This window comes from Mesoplodon densirostris, chromosome 10 (assembly GCF_025265405.1).
Source record: "Mesoplodon densirostris isolate mMesDen1 chromosome 10, mMesDen1 primary haplotype, whole genome shotgun sequence".
Lineage (NCBI taxonomy): Eukaryota > Metazoa > Chordata > Mammalia > Artiodactyla > Ziphiidae > Mesoplodon > Mesoplodon densirostris.
This window is the reverse complement of record NC_082670.1, coordinates 35,261,187-35,280,545: the sequence shown is the minus strand read 5'-3', so window position 1 is coordinate 35,280,545 and position 19,359 is coordinate 35,261,187. Positions and strand designations below refer to the sequence as shown.

Sequence of the window (19,359 nt, the reverse complement as noted above, 5' to 3'; positions counted from 1 at the left end):
GTGATGAATTGGGAGATTGGGATTGACATATATACACTAATATGTATAAAATAGATAACTAATAAGAATTTGCTGTATAAAAAATAAATAAAATAAAATTCAAAAAAAAATTCATGCTACTCAGCCTGAGCTGGGACCTCAGTGATGCCCCAAACGCTTTTAATCATTCCTGGTTGACATACAGTGTTCACAGTGGCTCTTCCAAATCCTTCCACAGCCCCAAGCCCACCACTACTCTTTCACTCTCCATCAATAATGCAGCTTCTCACTAGACTGAGAAAGTCAAAGCTGTTCAAGGGGGCTCCTTCGGCTTCCTTTTCTTTCACCTCCCAGGGTCTCTGTCTTACTATGCAGGCCCTCTTCCTTCTTTTAAATATTTTGGATACTATTCTTCCTCCTTCTCATGGCCAACCTCACCCCTCTCCCCTTCAGGCTCCTATCAGGGTTACCTGATTAATTCCCTCCTTATCACCTCTCCATGCTGACTCTTTCCCCTCTGCTTACAATGATTTTCACGCTTTTCCTATTCTAAAACAAAGAAAAACAGAAAACAAACACCTTTGGCGGGAACGTCCACCCCTTCATGAAGTCCTGGTTTAGTTTGTGGCATCACATGTGCTTATACTGTCTACATGAAATTCTAGAGTCTGCACAGCACCTTGGCTCCTCTATTAGTTTATGAGCACAATGGGGCAATTCTTTTTTTTTTTTGATTTTTTATTAAAGTATAGTTGATGTACAATATTGTATGTTACAGGTGTACAATATAGCGATTCACAATTTTTAAAGGTTATTCTCCATTTATAGTTATTATAAAATATTGGCTATATTCCCTGTGTTGTACAATACATCCTTGTAGCTTATTTTATACAGAATAATTTGTACCTCTTAATCCCCTAGCCCTATGTTACCCATCCACGCTTCCCTTTCCCCACTGGTAACCACTAGTTTGTTCTCTGTATCTGTGAATCTGTTTCTTTTTTGTTATATTCACTGGTTGGTTGTATTTTTTAGATTTCACATATGAGTAGTATCATAAAGTATTTGTTTTTTTGTGAGTACATATATATGTGCTAATATGTTTATTCAGGCTCTTTTTATCAAGTTATCTAGGAAGAAAGATTATTAAAATAATTTAGATTAAATAATATATATTTCTTTTCCAATAACCCTAAAGAATGGAGAAAAGGTAAAAAATTCTGATTCCCCAAAACTTTGTTATCACTTGTGTGCTTGTTTCGAAGGAGGTGAGGCATTTTGATGGCTGGGATATTCAGTTTTTGTTTTTTTTTTTAATTTTTTAACATCTGTATTGGAGTATAATTGCTTTACAATGTTGTGTTAGTTTCTGCTGTATAACAAAGTGAATCAGCTATATGCATACATATATCCCCATATCCCTCCCCCTGTGTCTCCTTCCCACCCTCCCTATCTCACCCCTCTAGGTGGTCACAAAGCACTGAGCTGATCTCCCTGTGCTATGCAGCTGCTTCCCACTAGCTATCTATTTTACATTTGGTAGTGTATATATGTCAATGCCAATCTCTCACTTTGTCCCAGCTTACCCTTCCCCCTCCCTGTGTCCTCAAGTCCATTCTCTATGTCTGTGTCTTTATTCCTGTCCTGCCCCTAGGTTCATCAGAACCACTTCTTTTTAGATTCCATACATATGTGTTAGCATACGGTATTTGTTTTTCTCTTTCTGACTTACTTCACTCTGTATGACAGACTCTAGGTCCATCCACCTCACTACAAATAACTCAGTTTTGTTTCTTTCTATGGCTAGTATTCCACTGTATATATGTGCCACATCTTCTTTATACATTCATCTGTTGATGGACACTTAGGTTGCTTCCATGTCCTGGCTATTGTAACCAGTGCTGCAATGAACATTGTGGTACATGTCTCTCTCTCCCTTTTTTTTTTTTTTTTTTTACATACAGCAGGTTCTTATTAGTTATCTATTTTATACATATTAGTGCATATATGTCAATCCCAATCTCCCAATTCATCCCACCCCCACCCCCGGTTCCCCCACTTGGTGTCCATATGTTCGTTCTCTACATCTGTGTCTCTATTTCTGCCTTGCAAAGCAGTTCATCTATACCATTTTTCTAGATTCCACATATATGCGTTAATATACAATATTTATTTTTCTCTTTCTAACTTACTTCACTCTGTATGACAGTCCCTAGGTCCATCCATGTCTCTACAAATGACCCAATTTCATTCCTTTTTATGGCTGAGTAATATTCCATTTTATATATGTCCCACATCTTCTTTATCCATTCATTTGTCGATGGACATTTAGGTTGCTTCCATGACCTGGTTATTGTAAAGAGTGCTGCAGTGAACATTGTGGTACATGACTCTTTTTGAATTATGCTTTTTTCAGGGTATATGCCCAGTAGTGGTATTGCTGAGTTGTACAGTAGTTCTATTTTTAGTTTTTAAGGAACCTCCATACTGTTCTCTACAGTGGCTGTATCAATTTACATTCCCATCAACAGTGCAAGAGGGTTCCCTTTTCTCCACACCCTCCCCAGCATTTATTGTTTGTAGATTTTAGATGATGGCCATTCTGACCAGTGTGAGGTGATACCTCATTGTGGTTTTTATTTGCATTTCACTAATGATTAGTGATGTTCAGCTTCCTTTCATGTGTTTGTTGGCAATCTGTATATCTTCTTGGAGAAATGTCTATTTAGGTCTTCCACCCATTTTTGGATTGGTATGGAAACACAAAAGACCCTGAATAGCCAAAGCAATCTTGAGAAAGAAAAACGGAGCTGGAGGAATCAGGCTCCCAGACTTCAGACTATACTACAAAGCTACAGTAATCAAGACAGTATGGTACTGGCACAAAAATAGAAATATAGATCAATGGAACAGGATAGAAATCCCAGAGATAAACCCATGCACATATGGTCACCTTATCTTTGACAAAGGAGGCAAGAATACACAATGGAGAAAAGACAGTCTCTTCAATAAGTGGTGCTGGGAAACTGGACAGCTACATGTAAAAGAATGAAATTATAACACTCCCTAACACCATACACAAAAATAAACTCAAAATGGATTAAAGACCTAAATGTAAGGCCAGACACTATCAAACTCTTAGAGGAAAACATAGTCAGAACACTCTATTACAGAAATCACAGCAAGATCCTTTTTGATCCACCTCCTAGAGTAATGGAAATAAAAACAAAAATAAACAAATGGGACCTAATGAAACGCAAAGCTTTTTGCCCAGCAAAGGAAACCATAAGCAAGATGAAAAGACAACCCTCAGAATGGGAGAAAATATTTGCAAATGAAGCAACTGACAAAGGATTAATCTCCAAAATATACAAGCAGCTCACGCAGGTCAATATCATGGGGCAATTCTTAACTCTTATTCCTCCGTTTGTTCCCTCTCCCCCACCCTGTATCTAGAGCATCAATATAGAATCAATGGAAATGATTCTCTCTATGTTGGGATAAGACTCTTGATAAGGAAGGTGTAAGAATGGCAATCAGTATCCATTATGCTAACTATCATCATACAGCAGAAGTCTATCTTCCTCACATTGTTTTGAAAATATCTGCACACCTTCAGCATCAGTTTAAATGGTACACATTTTCTTTTCACTATTACTATCAGCCCACTCAAATAAGATGTAGTGATTTCCTTCACATAGCAGCTGTAGATTTAATTCTTATCTCTTCCTACAATCTGTGACACGTGACAGCTGATGCTTCCAAGTATGAGACAATTTGTATTGTAATTTTTAAGGAGCTTCTTCAGGTGGAGGGATACTTATTTGCATTATTTGCAATGTTTCCTTCTAAAATAGGGCTTCAGACCATCAGACACACAGAGAGATTAGTTTCTGATACAAATTTTTTTTTTTTTTTTTTTCGGTATGCGGGCCTCTCACTGCCGTGGCCTCTCCCGTTGCGGAGCACAGGCTCCGGACGCGCAGGCCCAGTGGCCATGGCTCAGGGGCCCAGCCGCTCCGCGGCATATGGGATCCTCCCAGACCGGGGCACGAACCCGTATCCCCTGCATCGGCAGGCGGACTCTCAACCACTGCGCCACCAGGGAGGCCCTGATACAAAAATTTTTAATGTTTTTAAAAAACATTTCTTAAAAAATGTAAAGTATTATAAAAATAGATGTTTATGAAAAGAATTCCAAACAACATAGATGTGAAGAAATTAAAAAGTAAACACTCCCCTCCCCGCCTCCATTCTCATCTTCTTTATTCTCAATACTCTGGATAATCCACTGTTAACAGTTGAAATATGTTCCTCTAACTCTTAATGAAGCAGACACTTATATTCTTATGTATGTTTGTAGATTTTGTTTGTTTATACAAAAATTAGATCACACTTTGAATAGAGTTCTGTATCATTATTTTTCTAAACAATTTACACAAATAATATTCCATGCCAGTACATATATAATAGAACTATTTCAATTTAAAATACATATATATATTTATTTATCTTATTTATTTATTTTCCTTATTTCTTGGCTGCATCGGGTCTTAGTTGTGGCACATGGGATCTTTGTTGCAGCAAGCGGGATCTTTTTGTTACAGTGCGCGGTCTCTTTGTTGTGGCACTTGGGCTTCTCTCTAGTTGTGGTGTGCAGGTGTTCTCTCTCTGGTTGTGGCGCAAGGGCTCCAGAGCATGTGGGCTCTGCAGTTTGTGGCACGTGGGCTCTCTCGTTGAGGCGCACGAGCTCAATAGCTGTGGCACACGGACTTAGTTGCCCTGTGGCATGTGGGAACTTAGTTCCCCAATCAGGGGTCGAACCAGCATCCCCTGCATTGGAAGGAGGTGGGTCCTTCACCACTGGACCACCAGGGAAGCCCCAGAACTATTTTATTTTTAACGGCTATATAATATTCCACAGTATGGGTGTCCTGAGCCTCTCATGATGGACATTAAGGCAACATATTCATAGTTGCTACTTTCCTCTGTCACCCATGAGGAAGCCTGGATGTACAGTTGCTAATTAATGAAGCTTCAAAAAATAGTAATGTGTATATATTTGTATTTTCCCTGAATACTTAGCAAAAATTCTGGAACTTTGAAAATTACCATTAGTTCTAGGATATAACCATTCTCTGGAGTAAAAGCATTTTTTGGTTTCCAGTGTCCCTAAAATTTCAAATAGCCAATACTTGGTTAGAAGCAATGGTTAATCAATTCTTCCGTCTGGCTTTTTCTTTTTCTTTTTTTTTTTTTTTGTGGTACGCGGGCCTCTCACCACTGTGGCCTCTCCCATTGCGGAGCACAGGCTCCGGACACGCAGGCTCAGCGGTCATGGCTCACAGGCCCAGCCGCTCCGCGGCATGTGGGATCTTCCTAGACCGGGGCACGAACCCGCATCCCCTGCATCGGCAGGCGGACTCTCAACCACTGTGCCACCAGGGAAGCCCTGGATTTTTCTTTAGAAAATAATTTCTCCTGTATAGTTTGATCATAAAGTAAATATTTTAGGAAACGTCCCATGAAGCAGGGCTGAAGTGGACTCCTAGTTCACAAGAAAGCATTGTAAGACACAGGCCTGCTGATTAGCTGAGTGACCACTCACAGATCACTCAATCTCACTAGACTTTGGCTGTTCCATCAAGATTCTTGTCCTGCACAATAATAGTACTGGATACAAGGAGGACCAGGGACGTAATCCAAAGAAATGGTGAAGAAGTTCTGCCTAAATGAAAGAACTGGATTGCTTTACCCATTCTGAGACTCGACTAGGCTGATATAAAACTAAGAATGAAAATCAGGTCTTTTGACATGCAATTTTTTTCTCAGTGCTTGAAACAACAGAGCCTCTTTAGATAAGAGAAAAATGTCTGGTCTTTCTTTCATACATTAAATGATTTATTGCTGAATTAATTTTCTTATCAACCAAGGAGTTGTTCTAATAATTAAAGTACAGAAAAATGCCTAATTCAGATGTTTCCAATGTACTCCTCTCATAGTTAAGAGTGAACAATTGACCCCAAATTCCCTGCATTTTCCTATCTCCCAAAATAGTTCCCAAGTTCATACCTAGTCACTGCTCCCACTGAGGGGTCTCCCAGCTGCCAGAACCCTGCTGGCCAGTGAAGAACTGTTTGCAGAAAAGGGTCTCCAAGGAGGTCAAGTGAGTACGATAAAGTCTGTTCTGTATGAGAAGCCCAAGTAAACAAGAAACTTTACTTATTCTCTAGTTTTTCCAGGAGAAAAGAAGTAAAAGAATCCTACTGAAGAAGTAAAAATAAACATATGCCATTCAGTTCTAGTTCATATGGACAAGAAAGACGGTAGATAATCTACATGTGTCTGAACACATAACTTGGCTGGTAGGTGTTTGGTGACTATACCTATTTCCACCAAATTAACTGCTGATGAGCTAGCTCTGACAGCCTGTAGCCTAGTTCAGCAATTCCACTGAACTATAAATTTTGATACCTGACCACACCATAAGAATTGACCATAATTCCTAACACGTGCCTTCCCCCCTCAAGACCACCATACTCCTCCCTTTTTGCTCCCAATATTTCTTGCCAAAGAAATGAAATTTTGTCTGTAGCCATATTTTTGTGGAAATTTAGGTTTAGCAGTGTGAATAAAAAGGGAAAGCAAGTTAATTGTTGTTAACAATAGCTAATATTACTTGGGCAAATATTAAATGCTAGCTACTAGTCTGTACCCCTTGAATATATCATTTCCTTAATTTGCACAACAACTAGATGAGCTAAGTACTATTATTGTCCTTATATCATAGGCAAAGGAACTAAAGTACAGAGAGGTTATATATCTTGCCCAAGGTCATACAGCTAGCAAAGAGCAGAGCTGGAATTCAAACTTGGGGAGGCTGACTTCAGAGTCCAAGGTTTAAGCACTATGCTTACCATACTGTAGCAAAGTTACGAAATTTATTTGAACATCATGCTGGGCAATGCATTTCTAAAAGCGAATGCCATACCTTCTAGAATTTTTTGAGGAGGTAAATAGTTGAATAGACAAGAGGGAAATAACTGAGTAGCAGTTGCTTGGATCTTAATAAGGCCACTGACCAGCATGATTTATAACAGCAAAAGAAGTAGGAAAAGAATCAGAATGTCTTACATTAGGAAATTAAATAAATTATGGCCTAGTTATGTACATAGTTAAGCAACTATTTAAAATGGTGGTGAAGAGGTATACTTACTGACATTAAAATATTCATGATATATGATAGGTTAATAATGAATCCCTTTACAAGGATTCTGCAAGTACCCTGCAACACACCCAAAAAGACAGAAGACAAGAGACAAGAAAGGAAGGAAGGAAGGAAGGAAGCAAAATCCTGAGATTTTTGCCCAGTTGCCTTTGGCTCATGAACGTTTATTATCTCCTTGTGAGAATAGAGACTAGTGATCCAAGCTAAACTTGCTCTTCTGCAATATTTTTATGACTATGTTACATTCAACTGTTTATTAAATGAAGTTCATTGTTTATACACTGAGCATGATTATGATGTTCTATTCTAAAATAATCTTTGTTTGTAAAAAAAAATTATTAACATGTTCCTGTCAGCATTAGCATCTCAAAATGGGTTAGAAACCATATCTCTATGTCACTGGTTGTGGGAAAGCTGGGAGAAAAGAGGAACAGGCATTAGTAAGAGGAGCATACCTAAACTGGGGTATGGAAACCCTGGCTGGTTCTAAACCCCCGGGACAGCTATGGGAGGTGAGCCCCAGGGAGTAATTGGGGGACAAGGGTAGCAGAAGTGTCCTACAACACAGTATTCCAGGGAATTTATGAAAAACAGTGTTAGGGAGTGCAAAACACCAGGACCTTGTCCTCTGATATTGAGCTGGAAAGAGTGAGGTGGATAAAAGATACCCCACTTGGTGGGTCAGGGCTGTTTGGTGGTAGAATCATGGAAATGCCTGTATCCCTGCACTGATGGTTCATCTGGCTTCTCACTGGTTCTGAGAGAGGAATAAGCGGTTCATTCTAAAGGGCTAGAAAGGAGTGCTGATTGAAAAACTTAACTGGTACTCATTATACCAACAAGTATCAAAATCTGCCCAACCTCTACCATTCATTTTGCCACTAAGCATGGCACCAGCAAGGATAGGCTGTCTCTGACAGAGTTAAGCAATGGAGTTGCTGACAAACTAGAGTTACATATCAACATAAGCAAAGATCTTTTTTAAAAAGCTGGAAAACAATGATAAAGATAGAAGGAAACCTGGTAACTCTTAACTTCTAGGAATACAACTAAATAGGAAGAATGAGATAATAGTTACACAATTAAAAATATTGATCACTGTAGGTAAAGAAGGTGGCTGAACAATTAGGTTGAATGATCTCAACTGTCAACTAATTCATCAGCCTCTGTGGGTCACAAATTTCTCATCTGTAAAATGTGCCAAATAATATCATCTCTAAACTCTTTAAGTGCTATGAAATAAGGTAATACAAGGAACAAAGAGAGGGTATTTATTGTCTGGCCCATTAATGCCTTGCTATTCTTAGTGTGAAAAATAATAGGCCAACCTCAGATGCATCACCTGGGAGCCTTGCAGAAATGTGGAATCGCAGGCCCCATCCTAGACCTGCTGAATCTGCACTTAAACAACATTCCTGGGTGATTCGTGTGTGCACTAATGTTTAAGAAGCATTACAACAAGGCAACTTGTTGTTGAACTTTGAGTCACAAACATATACACATTTTTTGGTCCTGGAAACCAAACAAAGAAGTAACTTGAAACGTTAAATGAACGAGTAACAACATCCCTTGATGGTCAACTATGCCCTGGCTACTGTGCTAGCAACCTTACATGTTTTCTTATTTAAGTGGGAAAAGAATTAAACAGAATATTATAGTCTGGTTCTCTTTATAACTGCCTTCCCCTAGCTATTTTATATTACTTTTATTGAACATCCATTACATGTCAGGCAGTCTCACATGTATTCTGTTATTTATCTGTACCATAAACCTAAAAATTATTTTCCCTCTTTCACAGATGAGGACAGGAGCACTCATAGAAACTAAGTAACTTGCATACTGTTACAAGTTAGGAAACTGAAACACTGGGATTTAAAAACTGGTCTTTTTGAGGATATGGGGAGGGGGAAGGGTAAGCTGTGACAAAGCGAAAGAGAGGCATGGACATATATACAGTACCAAACGTAAGGTAGATAGATAGTGGGAAACAGCTGCATAGCACAGGGAGATCAGCTCGGTGCTTTGTGACCGCCTGGAGGGGTGGGATAGGGAGGGTGGGAGGGAGGGAGACGCAAGAGGGAAGGGATGGGGGAACAGGTGTATATGTATGACTGATTCACTTTGTTATAGAGCAGAAACTAAATAAATAAATAAATAAATAAATAAATACCACATAAACAGGGAAATTTTTTAAAAAATAAAAAAAATAAAAACTGGTCTTTTGAATCAGGAACGCTCACTCTTTCCACACATATCACAAAGCCTCTCAATCAAGTCAGAAAAATGTCCTCCATTTGCCATAATTCCTAATATACTAAATTTGTGTTTTCAATTCAGAACTTCCCTACAGACTTTTAAAAAATAAGTAAAGATGCAAACAACAAGGGTAATGAGATCATCAAATAAACGTTGTGTCTTGCATTTCAAAGAAAATAACGTTTAACAAGATGCAACAATGGGGGCTCTTGAGACTCAATGGTGGGGGGTGAAGGAAAGCCTTATTTTGACTTTGCTAACATGACAAGCTTCTTTTATGGGGTATGGCCCTTTAAAACATACAGTGTTGGAAAAGCACATAATTTATAAAAGGAAAGTTCAGATAAGAACAATAAATTCACAATTTATGGTTAACTACAATCCACAGGACATGAAAAACTGAAGGCTGAGATTGTGCCAACAGGACTACAACCAAAGGAAACTATACAAATATTTTTCGGGGTCACTAGTTTCACGTTTGTTTTTTGTTAGATTCTGCTGAAAGAACTATTCCCAATTGGCTTAAAGGTGGTTACTTCAAGATCTTTTTTTTTTCTTTTAGAATTCTCTGGTCTATGACAAGTATTATATACATTTAGATGATCCCCAAGTCCTAACCAGTAAGTGAAAGAAATGGACCCTAATGTGCAAGGAACTGAGTTCACTGTCAGCCACTTTGTTGGAATGAGCTCTTTTTAATAGCAGTAGGGGCCAGAAAGTTCCTGGTTTGGGTGATACAGAGGAAATTCCTATGAAGAGTTTACTGTCAAGATTTCTCTTAGTAACACATATTCCCTTTACCTCCACCAAGCAGTTATATGGCGCCTCAAAGGCAGAGCTGCACAACTGCTGGATACTTTCAGTGTTTTGAAATAGCAAACACAAAACATCCAAATCAAAACCTAGACTGTTTTGCCTCTTTTTTTTTATTTTTGTGGTACGCAGACCTCTCACTGCTGTGGCCTCTCCCCCTGCGGAGCACAGGCTCCGGACGCCCAGGCTCAGCAGCCATGGCTCATGGGCCCAGCCGCTCCGTGGCATGCGGGATCTTCCCAGACCGGGGCACGAACCCTTGTCCCCTGCATTGGCAGGTGGACTCTCAACCACTGTGCCACCAGGGAAGCCACTGGTTTGCCTCTTTAACAGTGAAGATATAGCCTATTTATAGGAAAATACATTCCTGGCCATGTACTTCAGTTTATGGAATTTAAAAACACTATTTTAAAATAATTTTTAAGTAAAATAAAATAACTTTAAAGACACTAAAAAAAACCTTTAAAAAATGCAATGATGAAGGCTTTTGAAAAGTTATAAAAATTGATTTTGTCAATTCATATTTTCATGTATGCAATTTATTAAAGGCATATATATATATATCTTGATATGATCAAACGTTTTAACTTCAGCAGACAGAAAGGTTCAGTGGTTTAGAAGAAATGTAAATAAGAGATTAAAATAATATAATCAATCCCTAGCTATTAATAACTGCCTCTTTAAATTCTAAATGTATCATTTTTTTAAGAATTTTTGTATTGTATTTTATTTTTTTATACAGCAGTTTCTTATTAGTCATCAATTTTATATACATCAGGGTATACATGTCAATCCCAATAGTCCAATTCATCACACCATGATCCCAACCCCCCCATGGCTTTCCCCCCTTGGTGTCCATACGTTTGTTCTCTACATCTGTGTCTCAACTTCTGCCCTGCAAACCAGTTCATCTGTACCATTTTTCTAGGTTCCACATACATACATTAATATATGATATTTGTTTTTCTCTTTCTGACTTACTTTACTCTGTATGGAAGTCTCTAGATCCATCTACGTCTCAACAAATGACTCAATTTTGTTCCTTTTTATGCCTGAGTAATATTCCATTGTATATATGTACCACATCTTCTTTAGCCATTTGTCTGTCAATGGGCATTTAGATTGCTTCCATGACCTGGTTATTGTAAATAGTGCTGCAACGAACATTGGGGTGCATGAGTCTTTTTGAATTATGGTTTTCTCTGGGTATATGTCCAGTAGTGGGATTGCTGGATCATATAGTAATTCTATTTTCAGTTTTTTAAGGGACCTCCATACCGTTCTCCATAGTGGCTGTGTCAATTTACATTCCCACCAACAGTGCAAGAGGGTGCCCTTTTCTCCACACCCTCTCCAGCATTTGTTGTTTGTAGATTTTCTGATGATGCCCATTCTAACTGGTGTGAGGTGATACATCATTGTAGTTTTGATTTGCATTTCTCTAATAATTATTGATGTTGAGCAGCTTTTCATGTGCTTCTTGGCCATCTGTATGTCTTCTTCAGAGAAATGTCTATTTAGGTCTTCTGCCAAATTTTGGATTGGGTTGTTTGTTTCTTTAATATTGAGCTTCATGAGCTGTTTATATATTTTGGAGGTTAATCCTTTGTCCGTTGATTTGTTTGCAAATATTTTCTGCCATTCTGAGGGCTGTCTTTTCGTCTTGTTTATGCTTTCCTTTGCTGTGCAAAAGCTTTTAAGTTTCATTAGGTCCCACTTGTTTACGTTTGTATTTATTCCCATTACTCTAGGAGGTGGATCGAAAAAGATCTTGCTGTGATTTATGTCAAAGAGTGTTTTTCCTATGTTCACCTCTAAGAGTTTTACAGTGTCTGGTCTTACATTTAGGTCTGGAATTCATTTTGAGTTTATTTTTGTGTATGATGTTAGAAAGTGTTCTAATTTCATTCTTTTACATGTAGCTGTCCAGTTTTCCCAGCACCACTTATTGAAGGGACTGTCTTTTCTCCATTGTATACCTTTGCCTCCTTTGTCATAGACTAGTTGATCATAGGTGTGTGGGTTTATTTCTGGGCTTTCTATCTTGTTCTATTGATTGATGTTTCTGTTTTTGTGCCAATACCATATTGTCTTGATTACTGTAGCTTTGTAGTATAGTCTGAAGTCAGGGAGTCTGATTCCTCCAGCTCTGTTTTTTCCCCTCAAGTTTGCTTTGGCTATTCGGGGTCCTTTTTGTCTCCATACAAATTTTAAGATTTTTTGTTCTAGTTCTGTAAAAAATGCCATTGGTAATTGGATAGGGATTGCACTGAATCTGTAGATTGCTTTGGGTAGTACAGTCATTTTCACAATATTGATTCTTCCAATCCAAGAACATGGTATACCTCTCCATCTATTGGTATCATCTTTAATTTCATTCATCAGTGTCTTATAGTTTTCTGCATACAGCTCTTTTGTCTCCCTAGGTAGGTTTATTCCCAGGTAGTTTATTCTTTTTGTTGCAATGGTAAATGGGAGTGTTTCCTTAATTTCCCTTTCAGATTTTTCATCATTAGTGTATAGGAATGCAAGAGATTTCTGTGTATTAATTTTGTATCCTGCTACTTTACCAAATCCATTGATTAGCTATAGTAGTTTTCTGGTGGCATTTTTAGGGTTCTCTATGTATAGTATCAGGTCATCTGCAAACAGTGACAGTTTTACTTCTTCTTTTCCAATTAGTATTCATTTATTTCTTTTTCTTCTCTGACTGCCATGGGTAGGACTTCCAAAACTATGTTGAATAATAGTGGTGAAAGTGGACATCCTTGTCTTGTTCCTTATCTTAGAGGAAACGCTTTCAGTTTTTCACCATTGAGAATGATGTTTGCTATGGGTTTGTCGTATATGGCCTTTATTATGTTGAGGTAGGTTCCCTCTATGCCCACTTTCTGGAGAGTTTTTATCATAAATGGGTGTTGAATTTTGTCAAAAGCTTTTTCTGCATCTATTGAGATGATCATATGGTTCTTATTCTTCTATTTGTTAATATGGTGTATCACATTGATTGATTTGCCTATATTGAAGAATCCTTGCATCCTTGGGATAAACCCCACTTGATCATGGTGTACAATCCTTTTAATGTGTTGTTGGATTCTGTTTGCTAGTATTTTGTTGAGGATTTTTGCATCTATATTCACCAGTGATATTGGTCTGTAATTTTCTTTTTTTGTAGTATCTTTGTCTGATTTTGGTAGCAGGGTGATGGTGGCCTCATCGAATGAGTTTGGGAATGTTCCTTCCTCCACAATTTTTTGGAAGAGTTTGAGAAGGATGGGTGTTAGCTCTTCTCTAAATGTTTGATAGAATTCACCTGTGAAGCCATCTGGTCCTGGACTTTTCTTCTTAGGAAGATTTTTAATCACAGTTTCAATTTCAGTACTTGTGATTGGTCTGTTCATATTTTCTGTTTCTTCCTGGTTCAGACTTGGAAGTTATACCTTTCTAACAGTTTGTCCATTTCTTCCAGGTTGTCCATTTTATTGGCATAGAGTTGCTTGTAGTAGTCTCTTAGGATGCTTTGTATTTCTGTGGTGTCTGTTGTAACTTCTCCTTTTTCATTTCTAATTTTATTGATTTGAGTCCTCTCCCTCTTTTTCTTTATGAGTCTGGCTAATGGTTTATCAATTTTGTTTATATTCTCAAGAAACCAGCTTTTAGTTTGATTGATCTTTGCTATTTTCTTTGTCTCTATTTCATTTATTTCTGCTCTGATCTTTATGATTTCTTTCCTTCTGCTAACTTAGGGTTTTGTTTGTTCTTCTTTCTCTAGTTCTTTTAGGTGTAAGGTTAGATTGTTTATTTGAGATTTTTCTTGTTTCCTGAGGTAGGCTTGCATAGCTATAAACTTCCCTCTTAGAACTGCTTTTGCTGCATCCCATAGGTTTTGGATCATTGTGATTTCATTGTCATTTGTTTCTAGGTATTTTTTGATCTCCTCTTTGATTTCTTCAGTGATCTCTTGGTTATTTAGTAATGTATTGTATAGCCTCCATGTGTTTGTGTTTTTTACGTTTTTTCCCTCTAATTCATTCCTAATCTCATAGCATTATGCTCAGAAAAGATGTTTGATATGATTTCAATTTCCTTAAATTTACTGAGGCTTGATTTGTGACCCAAGATGTGATCTATCCTGGAGAATGTTCCGTATGCACTTGAGAAGAAAGTGTAATCTGCTGTTTTTGGATGGAATGTCTTATAAATATGAATTAAATCTAGCTGGTCTATTGTGTCATTTAAAGCTTCTGTTTCCTTATTTATTTTCATTTTGGATGGTCTGTCCATTGGTGTAAGTGAGGTGTTATAGTCCTCCAGTATTTCTGTGTTACTGTCGATTTCCTCTTTTGTAGCTGTCAGCAGTTGCCTTATGTACTGAGGTGTTCCTATGTTAGGTGCATATATATTTATAATTGTTATATCTTCTTCTTGGATTGATCCCTTGATCATTATGTAGTGTACTTCCTTGTCTCTTGTAACATTCTTTATCTGTAAGTTTATTTTATCTGATATGAGTATTCCTACTCCAGCTTTCTTTTGATTTCCACTGGCATGGAACATCTCGTTCCATCCCCTCTTTATCAGTCTGTACGTGTCCCTAAGTCTGAAATGGGTCTCTTGTAGATAGCATATATGTGGGACTTGTTTTTGTATCCATTCAGCAAGCCTGTGTCTTTTGGTTGGAGCATTTAATCCGTTCACGTTTAAGGTAATTATTGATATGTATGTTCCTATGATGATTTTCTTAATTGTTTTGGGTTTGTTTTTGTAGGTCCTTTTCTTCTCTTGTGTTTCCCACTTAGAGAAGTTCCTTTAGCATTTGTTGTACAGCTGGTTTGGTGGTGCTGAATTCTCTTAGCTTTTGCTTGTCTGTAAAGCTTTTGATTTCTCCATTGAATCTGAATGAGATCCTTGCTGGGTAGAGTAATCTTGGTTGTAGGTTTCTCCCTTTCATCTCTTTAAGTATATCATGCCACTCCCTTCTGCCTTGTAGAGTTTCTGCTGAGAAATCAGCTGTTAACCTTATGGGAGTTCCCTCGTATGTTATTTGTCATTTTTCCCTTGCTGCTTTCAGTAATTTTTCTTTCTTTTAATTTTTGTGAACTTGATTTCTATGTGTCTCAGCGTGTTTCTCCTTGGGTTTATCTTGTACGGGACTCGATGTGCTTCCTAGACTTGGGTGGCCATTTCCTTTCCCATGTTAGGGAAGTTTTCAATTATAATCTCTTGAAATATTTTCTCTGGTCCTTTCTCTCTCTCTTCTCCTTCTGGGACCCCTATAATGTGAATGTTGTTGCATTTAATGTTGTCCCAGAAGTCTCTTAGGCTGTCTTCATTTCTTTTCATTCTTTTTTCTTTATTTTGTTCCTCAGCAGTGAATTCCACCATTCTGTCTTCCAGGTCACTTATCCGTTCTTCTGCCTCATTTATTCTGCTATTGATTCGTTCTAGTGTAGTTTTCATTTCAGTTATTGTATTGTACATCTCTGTTCTTTTGTTCTTTAATTCTTCTAGGTCTTTTTAAAACATTTTTTGCATCTTCTCAATATTTGCCTCCATTCTTTTTCCTAGGTCCTGGATCATCTTCATTATCGTTATTCTGAATTCTTTTTCTGGAGGGTTGCCTATCTCCACTTCATTTAGTTATTTTTCTGGGTTTTATCTTGTTCCTTCATCTGGTGCATAGTCCTCTGCCTTTTCATCTTGTCTGTCTTTCTGTGAATGTGGCTTTTGTTCCACAGGCTGCAGGATTGTAGTTCTTCTTGCTTCTGTTGTCTGCCCTCTCTCTACATGCATCTTTTGAATCCCTTTTTTGCTGTAGGCAAACACTCTATTATTTGTGTTGAATGTAAACATGAATACCTATCTCCATAGATTCATCATAAATAAGAAACTGACTTATAGGAAAGAAAAGCGTGGGGTGGTAGAATGGGGCAGAGAATCTAGTTACGGAGCAGGATAGCTGGTGGCAGGAAAATGTAAAAGAAGGTCACATTCAGGAAGGGGGTAATGACAGGAGAAATGAGGTAGAAATGGTTTCATTATGCAGAGACGGAAAGAGCTAGGAGAGAGAAGTTAACCTGGGCTAAAGCTTAGAGAAGAGTGTAGTGGAGAGACAGACATTTAGGGCAAGGACTGGGGAAAAGGATGAATTTGATTAGCATGTGGAGGGGCTACCAGGAGACCCCCTTGGAGGAGATCACTGGGGACAGTGAGGAGCAAGAGGGAGGGAGAAAAGAGGGGGACAGAAGGGGGCTGGGGGAGGTGGGGGGAAAAGGACAGGAAGGAGGGGAGAGGGGAGAGGATGGGGTGGAGAGGAAGGGAGAGGAGAGAAAGGCAGACTTCCGATGGATAAAACCAGAGTGCACCTATGGAACAAGGTTAATCAGGAAATTTGGAGGAAGAGAGCCAGGTAGAAGTGGACTGGGCTCTACCATAGCTATATATCTCATCTCCATGGTTAAAGTTTCCCAGCTATTGTCTTCCCTGACAGTTCATTAACTTGAAGGAGTAGTGAAAGTGTTATCCATTCTTGCTCCAATTCTCTGAACTCTTTTTCTGTAATTCTGTCTTATATGAAGTTATATTTGTAGAAAACATTAACGTTTAGAGATAAACATTTCTCAGCTGGTTCTTTTAGCAAAAATTTAAATAAGAGCCTCGGTTTACATACAAATATGCAGAAGATAAATATTTTTTTTAATTAGAAAACTTGTAAAAGTTTTAAAAGACAGATTTTAAAAGATTTTGTGGGTTTTCCTGGTGGCGCAGTGGTTGAGAGTCCGCCTGACGATGCAGGGGACGCGGGTTCATGCCCCGGTCCTGGAAGACCCCACATGCCGCGGAGCGGCTAGGCCCATGAGTCATGGCCGCTGAGCCTGCACATCTGGAGCCTGTGCTCTGCAACGGGAGAGGCCACAACAGTGAGAGGCCCGCGTACCGCAAAAAAAAAAAATATTTTGTTATGTAAAAATACAAAGTCAATCCTTGTAGGTATGTTCCCATTTCATAACAAATAATTTTTTTAATGTGTGTATTGGAGTATAATTGCTTTACAATGGTGTGTTAGTTTCTGTTTTATTAACAAAGTGAATCAGCTATACGTATACATATATCCCCATATCTCCTCCCTCTTGTGTCTCCCTCCCACCCTCCCTATCCAACTCGTCTAGGTGGTCACAAAGTACTGAGCTGATCTCCCTGTGCTATGGGGCTGCTTCCCTCTAGCTATCTATTTTATATTTGGTAGTATATATAAGTCCATGAAACTCTCTCACTTTGTCCCAACTTACCCTTCCCCCTCCCTGTGTCCTCAAGTCCATTCTCTATGTCTGCATCTTTATTCCTGTCCTGCCTGTAGGTTCTTCAGAACCTTTTTTTTTTTTAAGATTCCATACATATGTGTTAGCATACGGTATTTGTTTTTCTCTTTCTGACTTACTTCACTCTGTATGACAGACTCTAGGTCCATCCACCTCACTACAAATAACTCAATTTCGTTTCTTTTTATGGCTGAGTAATATTCCATTGTATATATGTGCCACATCTTCTTTATCCATTCATCTGTCGATGGACACGTAGGTTGCTTCAATGTCCTGGCTATTGTAAACAGTGCTGCAATGAACATTGTGGTACATGACTCTTTTTTTTTTTTAATTTATTTATTTATTTATTTATGGCTGCGTTGGGTCTTCCGTTTCTGTGCGAGGGCTTTCTCTAGTTGCGGCGAGCGGGGGCCACTCTTCATCGCGGTGCGCGGGCCTCTCACTGTTGCGGCCTTCTCTTGTTGCGGAGCACAGGCTCCAGACGCGCAGGCTCAGTAGCTGTGGCGCACGGGCTTAGCTGCTCCGCGGCATGTGGGATCTTCCCAGACCAGGGCTCGAACCCGCGTCCCCTGCACTGGCAGGCAGACTCTCAACCACTGCACCACTGCACCACCAGGGAAGCCCCATGACTCTTTTTGAATTATGGTATTCTCTGGGTATATGCACAGTAGTGGGATTGCTGAGTCATATGGTAGTTCTATTTTTAGTTTTTAAGGAACCTCCATACTGTTCCCTACAGTGGCTGTATCAATTTACATTCCCACCAACAGTGCAAGAGGGTGCCCTTTTCTCCACACCCTCTCAGCATTTATTGTTTGTACATTTTTTGATGATGGCCATTCTGACTGGTGTGAGGTGATACCTAATTGTAGTTTTGATTTGCGTTTCTCTAATGATTAATGATGTTGAGCATCCTTTCATGGGTTTGTTGGCAATCTGTATATCTTCTGTGGAGAAATGTCTATTTAGGTCTTCTGCCCATTTTTGGATTGGGTAGTTTGTTTTTTAGATATTGAGCTGCATTAGCTGCTTGTATATTTTGGAGATTAATCCTTTGTCAGTTTCTTCATTTGCAAATATTTTCTCCCATTCTGAGGGTTGTCTTTTCATCTTGTTTATGGTTTCCTTTGCTGTGCAAAAGCTTTTAAGTTTCATTAGGTCCCATTTGTTTATTTTTGTTTTCATTTCCATTTCTCTAGGAGGTGGGTCAAAAAGAATCTTGCTGTGATGTATGTCATAGAGTGTTCTGCCTATGTTTTCCTCTACAAGTTTTATAGTGTCTGGTCTTACATTTAGGTCTGGAATCCATTTTGAGTTTATTTTTGTGTATGGTGTTAGGGAGTGTTCTAATTTCATTCTTTTACACATAGCTGTCCAGTTTTCCCAGAACCACTTATTGAAGAGATTGTTTTTTCTCCATTGTATACCACTGCCTCCTTTGTCATAGATTAGTTGACCATATGTGTGTGGGTTTATTTCTGGGCTTTCTATCCTGTTCCATTGATCTATATTTCTGTTTTTGTGCCAGTACCATATTGTCTTGATTACTGTAGCTTTGTAGTATAGTCTGAAGTCAGGGAGTCTGATCCCTCCAGCTCCGTTTTATTTCCTCAAGGCTGCTTTGGCTATTCGGGGTCTTTTGTGTCTCCATACAAATTTTAAGATTTGTATGAGAATGCCATTGGTAGTTTGATAGGGATTGCATTGAATCTGTAGATTGCTTTGGGTAGTATAGTCATTTTCACAATGCTGATCTCAACA

General features: G+C 38.6%; 1 protein-coding gene across 1 annotated transcript in view; it reads right to left on the bottom strand.

The window, feature by feature from the left end:
- Window positions 1-19,359, bottom strand: part of KIF6 (kinesin family member 6) — a 402,079-nt gene that overhangs the window by 205,208 nt on the left and 177,512 nt on the right. The gene's annotated exons all lie outside the window — the stretch shown is intronic.